A 16,938-nucleotide genomic window follows, 5' to 3' on the forward strand; every position below is an offset into this window, starting at 1 on the left:
AGACCCCGGATTGAGAACCCCTGCAGTACCTCCACAGACCCCGGATTGAGAACCCCTGCAGTACCTCCTCAGACCCCGGATTGAGAACCCCTGCAGTACCTCCACAGACCCCGGATTGAGAACCCCTGCAGTACCTCCACAGACCCCGGATTGAGAACCCCTGATTTAGCAGATGCTCTTATCCAGAGTGATTTACAGTAAGTGCATTCATCTTAAAAAAGCTATTTGTTTTGGAAATAAACTTAATCAAATCTTCATAAAATTGTCATCTTACCTCTTAGCTTTGGTGTCATGTCCCCCAGAGAGATGCATTTTAGAGGCAGGGCCGCCCTCCTCTCTCTCCCCAGAGAGACTCATTTTAGAGCACTGTCCCCTAAACAGAGATCCAGCATGTAGGTTGTGGTTAACACAGTAACAACTAATAATTGATTGTCAATTGTTCTCATTTATTCATTATCTCTTTGATAAATAAAACATTTACTAACAGACATAGAAACAGTCAGGTGATTTAATGCATCACATGAACATGTAGTTGTGACATGTCATCTCCATGGTAACTGTCAATAATAATAATAATAAGTCACTGTTTGTTAAGGTAGTTATAGACAGTACAGCAACACAAGACCATGTCTCACAATTATTTGTATTAATTAACAGTAGGCTATTTATTGTCTTTCAATCTGTTATTTTCTAAATGTATCTGAGAATGTAGACAGAAGGGCTGAAACGGACATGATTGATCTGAGGGGGAAATCATTGATCCATTCAGAAAGGTTATTTGGAACAAGTAAGAGATTTTATATTATGTAAAGTAGGCTAGGTTATAATGTATAATAGAGGGTTGTTAGTGATATGTAGATGTTATATTATGTAAAGTAGACTAGGTTATAATGTATAATAGCAGTTTGTTAGTGATATGCAGATCAAGGTCTATACCTCGGCTATAGCCTACATATCATAGATGACCAGTCTAAACCTGTTCAGATCAGTTCACATAACGTTATAGGCCTACCAGTAGCAGGACAGAGAATGTACTGTATATAACCTACATATCACAGACAACCAGCCTAAACCTGTTCAGATCAGTTCACATAATGTTATAGTCCTACCAGTAGCAGGACAGAGAATCTACACTATATATACAAAAGTATGTGGACACCCCTTCAAATTAGTGAATTCGGTTATTTCAGCCACACCCGTTGCTGACAGGTGTATAAAATTGAGCAGACAGCCATGCAATCTCCATAGACAAACATTGGCAGTAGAATGACCTGTACTGAAGAGCTCAGTGACTTTCAACGTGGCACCGTCATAGGATGCCACCGTTCCAACAAGTCAGTTCGTCAAATTCCTGCCCTGCTAGAGCTGCCCCGGTCAAATGTAAGTGCTGTTATTGTGAAGTGGAAACATCTAGGACCAAAAACGGCTCAACCGTGAAGTAATAGGCTACACAAGTTCACAGAATGGGCCCGCCGAGTGGGGAAGCGCATAAAAATGGTCTGTCCTCGGTTGCAACACTCACTACCGAGTTCCAAACTGCAACGTCAGCAAAATAACTGTTCGTCGAGAGCCAAGCATCGGCTGGAGTGGTGTAAAGCTCGCTGCCATTGGACTTTGGAGCAGTGGAAATGTGTTCTGGGTTTGGCGGATGCCAAGAAAACGCTACCTGCCCGAATGCATAGTGCCAACTGTAAAGTTTGGTGGAGGAGGAATAATGGTCTGGGGCTGTTTTTCATGGTTCGGGCCCCCTAGTTCTAGTGAAGAGAAATCTTAACTCTACAGTATAAAATTACATTCTAGACGATTCTGTGCTTCCAACTTGGTGGCAACAGTTTGGGGAATGACATTTTCTGTTTCAGCATGACAATGTCCCTGTGCACAAAGTGAGGTCAATACAGAAATGGCTTCTCGAGATCGGTGTGGATGAACTTGACTGGCCTGCACAGAGCCCTGACCTCAACCAATCGAACACCTTTGGGATGAATTGGAACGCCGACTGCGAGCCAGGCCTAATCTCCCAACATCAGTGTCCGACCTCCCTAATGCTCTTGTGGCTGAATGGAAGCAAGTCCCTCCAGCAAGGTTCCAACATCTAGTGGAAAGCCTTCCCAGAAGAGTGTAAGCTGTTATAGCAGCAAAGGGGGGACCAACTCCATATTAATGCCTATGATTTTGGAATGAGATGTTCGACAAGCAGGTGTCTACATACTTTCAGTTTGAGAACTGAGTTCTGTTTCCACCGCTGTTCTAACGTTCCATATGAGACACAGTTTCAACAGACATTTTGTAACTGCGTCGGCTACAAAGTTACTTTCAATTTCAGATAAGGAAATAAAGTAACGGTCACTGGGTGAATTAGTTGTGCATTTCCCGGCTCCCCGGGTGAGCAAAGTTTGCGCATTTTACACCATTCCATTGGTCCTTAAATTAAATCTCCACTCACCTGTAGCACCGGGCCATGCAAAACGAACTTCCCACTGTCGCAGCGCACTGAAACACAGAGTTCTAATCCCAGACGCGTTTCTTCAAGACATCTCTCTTACATTATTTTTGATAAACATATAATTTACTCGAAACCAAGTTTAGCTGTGTTTTTTTCCTCCAAAATGTGAGTTACTGTCGGACTTTAATAATATATTAACAGGCCTAAAAACCCAAAAGGTTTTAATTTGAGAATGTTCATTTGTATGCCTCAAATATCAAACTGTCTTAAAATATTTGATGATTAGTTGAATCAGGTGTGTAAGTGCTGGTAAGAACAAAAGGATTTAGAAACCCTGAGATTAACATAAAACTAAATAATTGAAACGCTCCTCCACCATCTTTACCAGACGTTTTACTGATAACATGTAGGCCTACTGATTAGTTTACACTTTGAAAACTGCTGTCTGTCAGCAACTCAGCTCAAGTAGCAGTTCTACTAACTAGTAATATCTCATTCCAGGTATTCATTCTCTTACTCTGTCCTTTAGAATTCATTATTGTTCAAAGATACTTAGACATCGTTTACGCATCTTTTTATTTGTAAAATATTGTTTACTCAACTTTGTATTTTGATAATTATCGTTTTCCCACTTATTATTCGTTTCCAACGTTAAGTCTAAATTCCATCGTGGAAACCGGGTCCAGGTAGGTCAGCATGATAAAGAATCATATCTCAAACCTACTCTGTCTATTGAATGTCTGACTACGACCTAACTTTATAATAGTTATATGTAGCCAAGGCTTACCAGAGTCTGCCCGTCTGTCCTTCAAATCAACACATTTATCCTGCTTCTAATGTTGCCGAGAAACGTGCGCTATAGTTTCAACAGTCCTTTAATAAAGGCGTAGACCACACCCTTACTTTCACTTTCATATGAGGAATTTACGTCACCTCTGACATCACTGGTGTACGGAAAAATAATGACGACAGAACCCTGTGAGTTCTACTAACTAGTAATAATATGTAATTCCAGGTATTTATTCTCTTTCTCTGTCCTTTATTGTTCAGAAATACTTTATTTGTACTTCTCTCCATATAGTGTTTTCTGCTCTGTCATCTCACCATGGATCCTGTACAAAAGAACAACTTAACTTTCTGTTTCAGGTCAGCCGTCTCCCCACCCTGATGATAAAGTGTTTATTTGGTATCTTCCACTAGATGGCAGTAAACACCTGCTGTAACTAGATATTACAACAGTAAGTGTTTGGTTACTTGGTCCTGGTGACTCCAGGGAAGTATCTCAGGAGGAGTGCTGATATAGCATCAGGTCCCCCTCTCCATGTAATCTGATTCATAATCTAGGATCAGGTCCCTCCTCTCCATGTAATCTGATTCATTATGATCTAGGATCAGTTCCCCTCTCCATGTAATCTGATTCATAATGATCTAGGATCAGGTCCCCCTGTCCATGTAATCTGATTCATAATGATCTAGGATCAGGTCCCCCTGTCCATGTAATCTGATTCATTATGATCTGGGATCAGGTCCCTCCTCTCCATGTAATCTGATTCATTATGATCTAGGATCAGGTTCCTCTCTCCATGTAATCTGATTCATTATGATCTAGGATCAGGTCCCCCCTCTCCATGTAATCTGATTCATAATGATCTAGGATCAGGTCCCCCTCTCCATGTAATCTGATTCATTATGATCTAGGATCAGGTCCCTCTCTCCATGTATTCTGATTTATTATGATCTAGGATCAGGTCACCCTCTCCATGTAATCTGATTCATTATGATCTAGGATCAGGTCCCCCTGTCCATGTAATCTGATTCACAATGATCTAGGATCAGGTCGCCCTCTCCATGTAATCTGATTCATTATGATCTAGGATCAGGTCCCCCTGTCCATGTAATCTGATTCATAATGATCTAGGATCAGGTTCTCCTCTCCATGTAATCTGATTCATTAGGACTAGGATCAGTTCCCCCTCTCCATGTAATCTGATTCATAATGATCTAGGATCAGGTCCCCCTCTCCATGTAATCTGATTCATTAGGATCTAGGATCAGGTCCCCCCTCTCCATGTAATCTGATTCATAATGATCTAGGATCAGGTCCCCCTGTCTATGTAATCTGATTCATTATGATCTAGGATCAGGTCCCCTCACTCCATGTAATCTGATTCATTAGGATCTAGGATCAGGTCCCCCTGTCTATGTAATCTGATTCATTATGATCTAGGATCAGGTCCTCCTGTCTATGTAATCTGATTCATTAGGATCTAGGATCAGGTCCCAATGTCTATGTAATCTGATTCATTATGATCTAGGATCAGGTCCCCCTGTCCATGTAATCTGATTCATTATGATCAGGTCCCCCTCTCCATGTAATCTTATTCATTATGATATAGGATCAGGTTGCCCTCTCCATGTAGTCTGATTAAATATGATCTAAGATCAGGTCCCTCGTCTCCATGTAATCTGATTCATTATGATCTAGGATCAGGTCCCCCTCTCCATGTAATCTGATTCCTTATGATCTAGGATCAGGTCCTCCTCTCCATGTAATCTGATTCATAATGATCTAGGATCAGGTCCCCCTGTCCATGTATTCTGATTAAATATGATCTAGGATCAGGTCCCCCCTCTCCGTGTATTCTGATTCATAATGATCTAGGATCAGGTCCCCCCTCTCCATGTAATCTGATTCATTATGATCTAGGATCAGGTCCCCCTCTCCATGTAATCTGATGCATTATGATCTAGGATCAGGTCCCCCCTCTCCATGTAATCTGATTCATTATGATCTAGGATCAGGTCCCTCCTCTCCATGTAATCTGATTCATTATGATCTAGGATCAGGTCCCCCCTCTCCATGTAATCTGATTCATTATGATCTAGGATCAGGTCCCTCCTCTCCATGTAATCTGATTCATAATGATCTAGGATCAGGTCCCTTCTCTCCATGTAATCTGATTCATAATGATCTAAAAGGATAAACTGATCCTCCTTTAAAAGAGCCTTTGGGGGATTTCTGAGACCAGGTCATCAGTTTAGAGATGAAACTATGAGATGCTCTGTCATCTCAAAATGGCCCTGTACAGATACTTTCTGTTTTCAGTTTCAACTGCAGTCAAGGCGTCACCCCTTCATATAACAACAGTAACCAGAGGGAGGCGCTAACAGTCAGCTTCATGCGACAGCAGTAAATCATGACATTGTGTCGCATCTTGCTTCAATTTTATTATAGTCTTTCTTCAATACATCTCTCTTACAATACTTTAGCTAAACTTATCATTTACTCGAAACCAGGTTTAGTTGTGTTTTTTTCTCTCCAAAATATGAATTATTGTAGGACTTTAATAATTGTTAACAGGCTTACAAACCCAACAGGTTTTCATTTGAGAATGTTCATTTGTTTGCCTCAAATATAAAACTGTCTTAAAATATTTGATGATTAGTTGAATCAGGTGTGTAAGTGCTGGTAAGAACAAAGGGATTGAGAAACCCTGAGATAAACATAAAACCATATAATTGAAAAGCTCCTCCACCATCTTTACCAGACGTTTTACTGATAACATGTCGGCCTACTGATTAGTTTACACTTTGAAAACTGCTGTCTGTCAGCAACTCAGCTCCAGTAGCAGTTCTACTAACTAGTAATATCTCATTCCAGGTATTCATTATCTTACTCTGTTCATTAGAATAGATTATCGTTCAGAAATACTTACTTTATTTGTCAGTCATCTCCATATAGCGTTTTCTGCTCTGTTGTCTCAAAATGGATCCTGTACAAAAGAACAACTTGACTTTCTGTTTCAATCAGCCGCCTCCCGAGTGGTGCAGAGTCCCGCCTCTTGCGTCACTGCAGTACCTGGTTCGAATCCTGCATGATTGGGAGTCCAATAGGGTGGAGCACAATTGGCCCATCGTCGTCAAGGTTTGGCCGGGGTAGAACGTCAATGTTAATAAGAATTTGTTCTGACTTACCTAGTTAAATAAAAGTTCAATAAAAATTAAATATCTTCCACTAGATAGCAGTAAACATGTGCTGTAACCTGACTTTACAGCAGAATCATTATGATGTAAAAAGCTAAACTGATCTGAGATCAGCTCTCCTATGAATACTGTCACAGTTTTACAGCAGTATCATTATGATATAAAAAGCTAAACTGATCTGAGATCAGCTCTCCTATGAATACTGTCACGTTTATAGCAGCTGACAGTTGCAACTTCATCGATACTAACTCAAACTACCTTGGTTTAAATAAAGACAATATATGTAAAGATTAAAAGGTATATAACTTCTAAATCATGAGCCTCATCTTGATGAGTATGTGATTGGATGTTATAGACCCCCATCTGAACCGTTTCTTTCCCCATGCAGTGGCCCTCACTAACTGACCATCTGGCCCATAGAGACTAAATGACTATGCACTCTACGCTGCACACCGCATCAACGGGGATGTAGCGGAGGGTAAACCTACATAAACGCGATTACGCACTTTTTTATTTGTAAAATAGTGTTTACTCAACTTTGTATTTAGTTAATTATCGTTTACCACATATTATGCGTTTCCAGCATTAAGTCTAAATTCCATCGTGGAAACCGGGTCCAGGTTGGTCAGCATGATAAATAATAATATCTCAAGCCTACTCTGTCTATTGAATGTCTGACTACGACCTAACTTTATAATAGTTATATGTAGCCAAGACTTACCAGAGTCTGCCCGTCTGTCCTTCAAATCAACACATTTATGGTGCGCTACAGTTTCAACAGCTGTTTTATAAAGGCGTAGACCACACCCTTACTTTCACTTTCATCTGAGGAAATCACGTCCCTTCTGACGTCACTGGTGTATGGTAAAATAATGACGACAGAACCCTGTGAGTTCTACTAACTAGTAATAATATGTCATTCCAGGTATTTATTCTCTTACTCTGTCCTTTATTGTTCACAAATACTTTATTTGTACTTCTCTCCATACAGTGTTTTCTGCTCTGTCATCTCACCGTGGATCCTGCACTCAGCCATCTCTCCACCCTGATTATAAAGTGTTTTATTAGTATCTTCCACTAGATGGCAGTAGACACCTGCTGTAACTAGACTTTACAACAGCATTCCTTATTCATACAGGCAGTGTCTCAGATGAGGAGCGCTAATCTAGGATCAGGTCCCCCCGGTCCATGTAATCTGATTCATTATGATCTAGGATCGGCAGGTAGCCTAGTGGTTAGAGTGTTGGGCCAGTAACTTTCTAGATTGAATCCCCGAGCTGACAAGGTAAAGACCTGTTGTTCTGAACAAGGCAGCTAACCCACTGTTCCTAGCCCGTCAATGTAAATAAGAATTTGTTCTTAAAACTTCTTACGGCTAGTCGACAACATCCGGTGAAATTGGAGGTTGCGCAATTCAAATAAATAATCATACAAATTATGGATATTAAACATTTATGTACATAGGTGTGATATCGGTTAAAAGCTTAAATTCTTGTTAATCTAACTGCGTTGTCTGATTTTCAAAAGGCTTTACAGTGAAAGTCATGTGATTGTTTGAGGAAGGCGCCGCACATCAAAATATTTTTCAACCAGCACAGGTTTCATAAATTCACAAACAGCGATTAATTATTCACTTCCCTTTTTGAAAATCTTCCTCTGATTTCCAATCCTAAGAGTCCCAGGTACAACATGTAGTGTCGTTTTGTTAGATAAAATCCTTCTTTTTAACCCAAAAAGTCAGTTTAGTTGGCGCCATGTATTTGAGTTATCCACTCGTTCAACATGCAGAGAAAGGAATCCAAAAAGCTACCGCTAAACTTTGTTAAAACAAGTCAAACTACATTTCTGTTTAATCCTCAGAAACCCTAAAATGTAATTAAACTCTAATATTTAATACGGAAAGAATGTTCAATAGGAAAGCGAAAAGTATGTTCAATAGGAAAGCGATTTTAGCAGATGCGTGTCCTCTTCATCACGCGCACAGATTGATTTCCAACTCTGTGTTCCTGTATCAAAACTCAGAATTCTTCCTCGTTTTGGAAGAAACAAGTCTGAAACCTTGAACAAAGACTGTTGACATCTAGTGGAAGTCATAGGAATTGCAATCCCGGAGCTGGATTTAAATATGTCCCTATACTTTCTATTGTAATGTCTGGACCAGAGACCTTACAGGTTGAAGATCAGAGAGAGAGACCTGCCCCTGTAATGTCTGGACCAGAGATCTTACAGGTTGAAGATCAGAGAGAGAGAGAGAGACCTGTCCCTGTAATGTCTGGCCCAGAGACCTTACAGGTTGAAGATCAGAGAGAGAGAGAGAGACCTGTCCCTGTAATGTCTGGCCCAGAGACCTTACAAGTTGAAGATCAGAGAGAGAGAGAGAGACCTGTCCCTATAATGTCTGGACCAGAGACCTTACAGGTTGAAGATCAGAGAGAGAGAGAGAGACCTGTCCCTGTAATGTCTGGACCAGAGACCTTACAGGTTGAAGATCAGAGAGAGAGAGAGAGACCTGTCCCTGTAATGTCTGGACCAGAGACCTTACAGGTTGAAGATCAGAGAGAGAGCCCTGCCCCTGTAATGTCTGGCCCAGAGACCTTACAGGTTGAAGATCAGAGAGAGAGACCTGCCCCTGTAATGTCTGGACCAGAGACCTTACAGGTTGAAGATCAGAGAGAGAGAGAGAGACCTGCCCCTATAATGTCTGGACCAGAGACCTTACAGGTTGAAGATCAGAGAGAGAGACCTGCCCCTATAATGTCTGGACCAGAGACCTTACAGGTTGAAGATCAGAGAGAGAGCCCTGCCCCTGTAATGTCTGGCCCAGAGACCTTACGGGTTGAAGTTCAGAGAGAGAGACCTGCCCCTGTAATGTCTGGACCAGAGACCTTACAGGTTGAAGATCAGAGAGAGAGAGAGAGACCTGCCCCTGTAATGTCTGGCCCAGAGACCTTACAGGTTGAAGATCAGAGAGAGAGACCTGCCCCTGTAATGTCTGGACCAGAGACCTTACAGGTTGAAGATCAGAGAGAGAGACCTGCCCCTGTAATGTCTGGCCCAGAGACCTTACAGGTTGAAGATCAGAGAGAGAGCCCTGCCCCTGTAATGTCTGGCCCAGAGACCTTACAGGTTGAAGATCAGAGAGAGAGCCCTGCCCCTGTAATGTCTGGCCCAGAGACCTTACAGGTTGAAGATAAGAGAGAGAGAGAGAGACCTGTCCCTGTAATGTCTGGCCCAGAGACCTTACAGGTTGAAGATCAGAGATAGAGAGAGACCTGCCCCTGTAATGTCTGGACCAGAGACCTTACAGGTTGAAGATCAGAGAGAGAGAGAGAGAGACCTGCCCCTGTAATGTCTGGCCCAGAGACCTTACAGGTTGAAGATCAGAGAGAGAGACCTGCCCCTGTAATGCCTGGACCAGAGACCTTACATGTTGAAGATCAGAGAGAGAGACCTGCCCCTATAATGTCTGGACCAGAGACCTTACAGGTTGAAGATCAGAGAGAGAGACCTGCCCCTGTAATGCCTGGACCAGAGACCTTACATGTTGAAGATCAGAGAGAGAGACCTGCCCCTATAATGTCTGGACCAGAGACCTTACAGGTTGAAGATCAGAGAGAGAGAGAGACCTGCCCCTGTAATGTCTGGACCAGAGACCTTACAGGTTGAAGATCAGAGAGAGAGACCTGCCCCTGTAAAGCCTTACAGGTTGAAGATAATGTTCTGCATATGTTGACACATGTTCCAGTTCGTAACAGGAAAAATGTTAGATACATAATGAACAACATTAAAGACTCAAAGGGGGCTGCTACTTGGAATGACAAAGGAGGGTTTATCTTTCAGGGGGATGTTGTCAGGGGTTCTCACATGATGGGCTTTCTTAAAGGTAACTTTAATTGGTTTACAATCTAGCTAGAAAAGCCAGTTTGTTTCCAGCTGTTTTTTCAAGTCATAAGCATGTATCTGTGTGCTGAAATATTTAATTAAATCCCCTCATTAAAATCTATGTATTTAAGTTGCGGCAGTTTTTTATCGCCCTTTCTTACCCAAAGACCGTTTTCCGGACGAAAAATAAGAAATATGTGAAAGAATTTAGATAATTTTTTTAAATTGAAAACCACAGACATTTGTTTTGTTTGGGGGGGGTGCGGTTCGTAGTTATTTTGGTTTTGCTCCGTTTTGCACGTACAAGAGTGAAACACCACAACAGGAATAAGGATTGTGGAAAGTGTAACATTTGGTAGGACTGTGGAAATGTACCTGCCTTGCTTCAGCCAGACCACTGATTCTCTTTCAGTCCATAACTGCAGATTCAGCTTTAGTTGCATACAGTAACCTCCATAATGTGCTCATGTTATGCTTATACTTCCTGTTTTACCTTGAAAGTTGTCTTAAAGGAAATGGTAATAGATGTTTGTTGGACCTCTACTAGTCAATGATAACAGTCATTGGTGTCCCACATCCCCTCTATTAGTCAATGATAACAGTCATTGGTGTCCCACATCACCTCTATTAGTCAATGATAACAGTCATTGGTGTCCCACAGCCCCTCTATTAGTCAATGATAACAGTCATTGGTGTCCCACAGCCCCTCTATTAGTCAATGATAACAGTCATTGGTGTCCCACAGCCCCTCTATTAGTCAATGATAACAGTCATTGGTGTCCCACAGCCCCTCTATTAGTCAATGATAACAGTCATTGGTGTCCCACAGCCCCTCTATTAGTCACTGATAACAGTCATTGGTGTCCTACATCACCTCTATTAGTCAATGATAACAGTCATTGGTGTCCCACAGCCCCTCTATTAGTCAATGATAACAGTCATTGGTGTCCCACATCACCTCTATTAGTCAATGATAACAGTCATTGGTGTCCCACAGCCCCTCTATTAGTCAATGATAACAGTCATTGGTGTCCCACAGCCCCTCTATTAGTCAATGATAACAGTCATTGGTGTCCCACATCACCTCTATTAGTCAATGATAACAGTCATTGGTATCCCACAGCCCCTCTATCAGTCAATGATAACAGTCATTGGTGTCCCACATCACCTCTATTAGTCAATGATAACAGTCATTGGTGTCCCACAGCCCCTCTATTAGTCAATGATAACAGTCATTGGTGTCCCACAGCCCCTCTATTAGTCAATGATAACAGTCATTGGTGTCCCACATCACCTCTATTAGTCAATGATAACAGTCATTGGTATCCCACAGCCCCTCTATCAGTCAATGATAACAGTCATTGGTGTCCCACATCACCTCTATTAGTCAATGATAACAGTCATTGGTGTCCCACAGCCCCTCTATTAGTCAATGATAACAGTCATTGGTGTCCCACATCACCTCTATTAGTCAATGATACCAGTCATTGGTGTCCCACAGTCCCTCTATTAGTCAATGATAACAGTCATTGGTGTCCCACATCACCTCTATTAGTCAATGATAACAGTCATTGGTGTCCCACATCTCCTCTATTAGTCAATGATAACAGTCATTGGTATCCCACAGCCCCTCTATTAGTCAATGATAACAGTCATTGGTGTCCTACATCACCTCTATTAGTCAATGATAACAGTCATTGGTGTCCCACATCACCTCTATTAGTCAATGATAACAGTCATTGGTGTCCTACATCACCTCTATTAGTCAATGATAACAGTCATTGGTGTCCTACATCACCTCTATTAGTCAATGATAACAGTCATTGGTGTCCCACAGACCCTCTATTAGTCAATGATAACAGTCATTGGTGTCCCACAGCCCCTCTATGTTGTGAGCCAATCTTGTCATTCTATTAAGTCTTAACTATTCTTTTTGTATCTAGTCTTCCTTTTCAAAGGCTTTGCAGAGGATAAGAAGATGCATGGAAACTCTAAAGAAACATAATTTAACTTGTGAGGCCAGATTTGAAAAGGAAATGATAAATCCCCAAGTTCAGGTTAGTCAGTTGTTTAGAATGAGGATACTGGGGATGGTTGAATCGGTATCATGTCCTGTTGCCTAATTTACACCTGACTAACATCATTTTATTGTATCCTTAGATGTCAGACACCGAGGCTGTTAGTACCTCAGAGGCTCCAGTACCTCTGAGTCTCCAGTACCTCTGAGACTCCAGTACCTCTGAGGCTCCAGTACCTCAGAGACTCCAGTACCTCTGAGGCTCCAGTACCTCTGAGGCTGCCAGTACCTCTGAGTCTCCAGTACCTCTGAGGCTCCAGTACCTCTGAGGCTGCCAGTACCTCTGAGGCTGCCAGTACCTCTGAGGCTGCCAGTACCTCTGAGTCTGCCAGTACCTCTGAGGCTGCCAGTACCTCTGAGGCTCCAGTACCTCTGAGGCTCCAGTACCTCTGAGGCTCCAGTACCTCTGAGGCTGCCAGTACCTCTGAGGCTCCAGTACCTCTGAGGCTGCCAGTACCTCTGAGTCTCCAGTACCTCTGAGGCTCCAGTACCTCTGAGGCTCCAGTACCTCTGAGGCTGCCAGTACCTCTGAGGATGCCAGTACCTCTGAGGATGCCAGTACCTCTGAGGATGCCAGTACCTCTGAGGCTGCCATTACCTCTGAGGCTACTGGAGCCTCAGAGGTACTGACTTAAGCTCATAGGCAGATGATGAATGTCCTCTGTCTCACTCTGTTCGGGGGAAGTTTTCAGTCATAAAATAGAATGAATGCGTCAAATATCGAGAATTTAAACTTGTTAATTATTTTACGCTTCCATTAGGTACAACACAGCTAGAAGACTTCCATTAGGTATAACACAGCTAGAATACTTCCATTAGGTACAACACAGCTAGAATACTTCCATTAGGTACAACACAGCTAGAATACTTCCATTAGGTACAACACAGCTAGAATACTTCCATTAGGTACAACACAGCTAGAATACTTCCATTAGGTACAACACAGCTAGAATACTTCCATTAGGTACAACACAGCTAGAATACTTCCATTAGGTACAACACAGCTAGAATACTTCCATTAGGTATAACACAGCTAGAATACTTCCATTAGGTACAACACAGCTAGAATACTTCCATTAGGTACAACACAGCTAGAATACTTCCATTAGGTATAACACAGCTAGAATACTTCCATTAGGTACAACACAGCTAGAATACTTCCATTAGGTATAACGCAGCTAGAATACTTCCATTAGGTACAACACAGCTAGAATACTTCCATTAGGTACAACACAGCTAGAATACTTCCATTAGGTACAACACAGCTAGAATACTTCCATTAGGTACAACACAGCTAGAATACTTCCATTAGGTACAACACAGCTAGAATACTTCCATTAGGTACAACACAGGCAGTTGGATAGCTTCCATTAGGTACAACACAGTTGGATAGCTTCCATTAGGTACAACACAGGCAGCTTTTATAGATTTTATAGGAGGCATTCTCTCCATGGCTGATGGCAATGCATTGAGTGGCTGCTGCCAACATACTGACTCAAATCTCTAGCCACTTTAATAATTAATAATTGGATGTAATAAATGTATCACTAGTCACTTAAACAATGCCACTTTATATAATGTTTACATACCCTACATTACTCATCTCATATGTATATACTGTACTCTATACCATCTACTGCATCTTGCCTATGCCGTTCGGCCATCGCTCATCCATATATTTATATGTACATATTCTTATTCATTCCTTTACACTTGTGTATTAGGTAGTTGTTGTGAAATTGTTAGATTACTTGTTAGATATTACTGCATGGTCGGAACTAGAAGCACAAGCATTTCGCTACACTCACATTAACATCCACTAACCATGTGTATATGACAAATAACATTTGATTTGATTTGCAATGTACGGTCTGAAGTAGTTGGTCAAATTATAAGTGTACTTTTTTCAAGGAGTCAGCAACTTTAGGTGATTTCCTCATCATGCTTCTATGATGTCTGGAAAGCAGGGTACTAAAAAGGTACGTATTTGTGAGGAGTCCTAAATTAGTTACAAATACAAGACTGTGTGTGTGTGTGGATCATGTGTGTGTGTGTGTGTGTGTGTGTGTGTGTGTGTGTGTGTGTGTGTGTCCAGTGTTTGTGTGTGTCCAGTGTGTGTGTGTGTGTGTGTCCAGTGTGTGTGTGTGTCCAGTGTGTGTGTGTGTGTGTGTGTGTTTGTGTCCAGTGTGTGTGTCTTTATGTCCAGTGTGTGTGTGTTTATGTCCAGTGTGTGTGTATTTGTGTGTGTCTCTGTGTGTGTTTGTGTGTCCAGTGTGTGTGTGTGTGTGTTTGTGGCCTGTGTGTGTGTGTGTGTGTCCAGTGTGTGTGTGTGGGTGTCCTGTGTGTGTGTGTGTGTGTCCAGTCTGTGTGTGTGTGTGTACAATGTGTGTGTGTGTGTGTGTCCAGTGTGTGTGTGTGTGTGTGTGTGTGTGTGTGTGTGTGTGTGTGTGTGTGTGTGTGTGTGTGTGTGTGTGTGTGTGTGTCCGTCCAGTGCCTGTGTGTGTGTGTGTGAATGTATATCTGTCCAGTGTGTGAGTCCTGTGTGTGTGTGTGTGTGTGTGTGTGTGTCCAGTGTGTGTTTGTGTTTTTCCAGTTTGTGTTTGTGTTTGTCCAGTGTGTGTGTCCAGTGTGTGTGTGTGTGTGTATCCAGTGTTTGTGTGAATGTGTGTGTCCAGTGTGTGTGTGTGTGTGTGTGTTTGTGTGTCCAGTGTGTGTGTTCTGTGTGTGTGTCCGTCCAATGTGTGTGTGACCTGTGTGTGTGTGTGTCCTGAGTGTGTGTCCAGTTTGTGTGTTTGTCCTGTGTGTGTAATGTGTGTTTGTGTTTGTGTCCTGGGTGTGTGAGTGTGTGTGTGTGTTTGTTTGTCCAGTGTGTGTGTGTGTGTATCCAGTGTGTGTGTGTGTGTGTGTGTGTGTGTGTGTGTGTGTGTGTGTGTGTGTGTGTGTGTACAATGTGTGTGTGTACAATGTGTGTGTGTGTCCTGTGTACAGTGTGTGTGTCCTGTGTGTGTGTGTGTGTGTGTCCATCCAGTGTTTGTGTGTCCAGTGCGTGTGTCCAGTGTGTGTGTGTTCAGTGTGTGTGTGTGTGTCCATCCAGTGTTTGTGTGTCCAGTGTGTGTGTTCAGTGTGTGTGTGTCCAGTGCGTGTAAGTCTATTGTGTGTAAGTCTATTGTGTGTGTGTCCAGTGTGTGTGTGTCCTGTGTGTGTGTGTGTGTGTGTGTGTGTGTCCAGTGTGTGTGTGTGTGTGTGTCCAGTGTGTGTGTGTGTCAGTGTGTTATTATTTACAGGGACACTGAGGAGTTGTAATCAACCCAAATCCCTGGATAGAGGGGCTCAGTGAATGTGGAGGTGAATGTGATCAGGTGGGTCAGTATGTCAGAGGAGGCTCTATAGAAGGACAGCGTGCCGGCTGACCAGTCCAGATACACTCCTACTCTGTGGGAGCTGGAGGAGGGGACGTCTATGGTAGTGGGATTATTATTGTGCCAGGCTCTGTAACGTTTGTCAGAGCAGGACAGACTCCAGGACTTGTCATTGTGTCCAAGCCAACACTCCTTAACCCCTCCTCTTCCTCTCCTGCTGATTCCTTTATATGTCACTCCTATACCAGCCCCCCTTATCCCACTCCACTCTACCTCCCAGTAACAGCGCCCAGTCAGACGCTCTCTACATAGCACCTGTCTACAACCCTCAAATCTCTCTGGGTGATCAGGATACAGCTGCTCCTCTGTCGTACATGTCAACTTCCTGTTCTCCTCAGACAGAGAGAGGAGTCTGTCAACTGTGTTTGGGTCCAGTGTGAGAACACAGACATCTGATGGATGAAACCAGACACAATATTAGAAATCATCATCATTCACATTAGAATGTTAACTCACTTTTCACTAATTCATTTAATGTAGATGTTTCTAGGTATCAAAAGGAGAAGTTAAGGTAACTTGAGGCTTGTTGAATGATCATATGTTATACTGTATGGTAATATAAAACACACTAGTTCCCATTAATTACACACACACATTTCTAATGTAACACTAAGACACCACACACACACACACACACACACACACACACACACACACACACACACACACACACACACACACACACACACACACACACACACACACACACACACACACACACACACACACACACACACTTCTTACGTAGCACGAACGTACTCACACACACACACACCTGTATGCATCATGAACACACACACACACACACACACTTCTAACGTAACACACACACACACACACACTGGACACACACACACCTGTATACATGAACATAAACACACATTTCTAAGGTAACACAAACGCGCCACACACACACAAACACACACACACACATTGTCAAAGCAACTCTTTGTAAACGTTGGTGTCCCTGATTTCTGCTTCTGTAGAACTACAGCTGATATTTAATATGACCAAGTAAGTAATGATGGTGGTCTTTGACTTTGACTTAACTTGAATTAAGACTTATTCTTAGTCATATTCTTCACAGCATTCAACACTCACATTTTCTAAGCCCAGGTTTCGTTTTGTTCTCT

Source organism: Salvelinus namaycush, unplaced genomic scaffold, assembly GCF_016432855.1.
Source record: "Salvelinus namaycush isolate Seneca unplaced genomic scaffold, SaNama_1.0 Scaffold53, whole genome shotgun sequence".
NCBI classification, from domain to species: domain Eukaryota; kingdom Metazoa; phylum Chordata; class Actinopteri; order Salmoniformes; family Salmonidae; genus Salvelinus; species Salvelinus namaycush.